Here is a 2,737-nt window from a genome sequence, read left to right as displayed (position 1 = left end):
GTAATCGGTCTACAAATGCGGCCTCAGGAGGATGCAGCCCATGAATTTGGACACGACCCAATTCTCACACACTTGTAAGCTCTACCCTGGATCCTAAACAGTGCTACCAGTGCAATATCTAGCTTATAATTAAAATTGTGAAAAAAACAAACAAACAAAACCAAAACCTACAGCCAGTTGCTTAACAAAAACATTTCTGCTCTAGACAGGAAGAAAAACCCCTGAGTAGAAGCTCACATCAAGACAATAACTCATCAGTTTACAGTAGGATCGCTCCGCTAACATGCCAACATTTGGGCCCTTTCTCAACTCTCGGATAGGCCGGAAGTAAACGGCAGTGAAATTGGACCGTCTAGCCTTCATATTTGCGTCACCGCTGTCTCGGTGGAGTTTACTAAACTCGGCCATCTTCTCCTTGCTATCTAAAATATAACAGGACACTGGTGTTAATTCTGGACCATTTCACACTTCTGTTTAATCAGTTTTCTGTTTGAAGTTTATTCAGCTGTGTGAAAACCACCCGAGGGAATAATAAAGTTTTATTTTATCTAATCTAATAACTTAATCTCAGCCAAACCGATTTACTCATGAAAAAATAAACACAGAAAAAAGCCAAACAATAACATTTTTAGGTTGTCTAACTGACTTATATATTACGTTTAACCTGAGTAGCGAAAGACCGCGGTGATCTGAAAATGATGTGCCGGGAGTTGTGCCTTTCTCTTCAGCTTTAATCACCCTCGAGCTCTCGGCTAGCTATCGAGCCGGTGGATAACAGACATCTCCGAAAACGTCGGAGCACTTTTACAAATATGTGATAATTAATAAGAGTAATATTAAAAACTTAGTAGCGGCCGCCATTGTTGAAAACTGGAATTGCCTGAGCCGCGCTATGAATTCTAGGATATGGTGGGCCACAAAGGACACTCCCAACCCCTCCCGCCTGACTCACAACTTATTCCTCTTCTTCTTCTTGGTTGACAACCAATATTAAGGTGCATTAGTGGCCCCTGGCTCACAGCACAGTGGACGCTCGTGCTGCATACAACTCACTCACCCCTCGCTCCCGGTTCTCAGCTGCTGAGCGCGTTACCGTGGAAGAGTCGCTCCTTCACCTGAGATAAAATCTGATAGTCTGACTGATGCAATATTACATTCAGTCTACACTTTGTTTTTTTGCAAAGATTATAAGTAGACAAAAGGAAAAAAATATATGAACTCAGTTCCAACACTATTTAAAGAAACAATTTCATTGATATTCTACAGAAAGAAAAATAAATGTTCCCTTTACAAATCTTAATTTTCTTGCTCTTTTTTGCTCTATATAATAGTTTTCTTTTTCAATCAATCATCTTAGCAGTAGCATTTACATGAAAAGAGAAACAAATGAAGCGTGAGTGAAAATGTACAGTTTTTGCACTCTCTGGGCAACTGATTCAGTGACTCAGATGATTCAAAAAGACAGATTTATTTTGGTGAGTGGCTCATTCAAACTGGATTTAGTAAAAGGAATCAAATCTACCATCACTACAGCACACACTGCACGGTACAGAAAGCTCTTATGAGCCAAGCTGCTTTGTTTGGGGAACATGATTAAGCTTAATGAGCCAATTGAAAGCAAAATTAATTCCTCTTCTCACATCCAAATTTGGTATTAAAATTTCCTTCTTATCTACAATTTGATCTGACAAAGACTTGATGCCAGGTGCCAATCCTGACACAACTCTCCTATCCGGGCTAACCGACACTAGGACTGTATTGTGATTAATGACAGTAAAAATGAAAATGAGGAGAAAAAGAAGTAGAAGGAGAAATAAGAATTATAACTGTGCTATAGCATTCAAAACATGAAAAACTATTTAGTTTATATGATCATAGAAACCATAACACGTTTTTCGCTTCATCAAAATATAAATATTGTACAAAAAAACCCTTGCATTTAAAATAAATATAGTTATTGTGATATGAAAAAAATGCCTGTTCATGTAAACTGATGACCCAAATGTCTCTTTCAGTATGTTTATAGGCTACGGTTTCAATTTCAAGATATTACAATTACTGACCTGAGAGCAGCAGGATGATCAATAAACAGGCTTTTTCCATTCTTGGCTTCTCTGTAATGAATAGAGTCATCATGATTAATACTGTATCATAATTATAATCCATAGTATAATACGTTATTTAGTTTATAGTTTAGTGCACATCTCTAAAATAATCATTTGCAATATTTATTCAACTCTATCATGTCTTTAAAAAAATCAGAAACCAAAAACATGATCGTGTTCATATTTTAAAATGTTTAAGTCTCATTAATTGAAAGATAAATGATGAGTAACTTACCCGACAGCCTCTCTTGTCAAGTGGTGAGTGAAACTGACTTTTAAAGAAGTCTTTGTTCGATCCCTTCATATATTTCACTATCAAATGAGGACACCCGAAGGAAGTGAATTTCAATAGAAAGCATGGTAACATACAATGAAGATGAGTTAGTATGTGAGGGGAAGTAAAAATAATTTAGTGAAAGAGAACTGCGTACTTTATTTGTCTATGTTTTAAGCTTGTGTGGAATACTGTATATGTCAGCTTTGATATCCTGTGTAAGTGAGCCAGTATTTAACTTTCTATGATATATTGACCTACAGTCAAAGGATACTGAAGGACCCGTCCCATCCTGGCAACGAACTGTTCTGGCAAGGACAGAGAGACTCAAGAGGAGCTTCTATCCCCAAGCCATCCG

The sequence above is a fragment of the Haplochromis burtoni genome, unplaced genomic scaffold (assembly GCF_018398535.1).
Source record: "Haplochromis burtoni strain Fernald_Lab_line unplaced genomic scaffold, NCSU_Asbu1 Contig_947, whole genome shotgun sequence".
Lineage (NCBI taxonomy): Eukaryota > Metazoa > Chordata > Actinopteri > Cichliformes > Cichlidae > Haplochromis > Haplochromis burtoni.
This window is presented reverse-complemented; position numbering follows the sequence as displayed.